Consider the following 407-nt stretch of genomic DNA (forward strand, 5'->3'; position numbering starts at 1 on the left):
AGTAGAATATGTAGCAGTAGTGCACAAGAGTTAATGGCTTTTAGAATAATTTATGATATTTCTTTTTTATTTAACTTTTTTTCTTTAATGCGTTGTCTTTCGAAGCACAAGAACTAAAATAAATCTGATAGATATGATGTATAATCTATTCACTTCCAGAGTTGGTTACTAGTGAATAATGTTGAAAATTGTCCAAGCTGTTATTTAGCTAGTGAGCAGCAGCCTAACGACACGCTTAAATCATACAGCTAAGTTAGATTCGTGTCTTACAATCAGAATTTTCTGTTTGAAGAAAATATTCGGGGTACGAATCATTGGTAAAAAAAATATATATATATATAACATATATATATATATATATATATATGTGTGTGTTGCGTACAGTTTATTAACATTACGGTAGTACG

This window comes from Anguilla rostrata, chromosome 6, assembly GCF_018555375.3.
Source record: "Anguilla rostrata isolate EN2019 chromosome 6, ASM1855537v3, whole genome shotgun sequence".
NCBI lineage: Eukaryota > Metazoa > Chordata > Actinopteri > Anguilliformes > Anguillidae > Anguilla > Anguilla rostrata.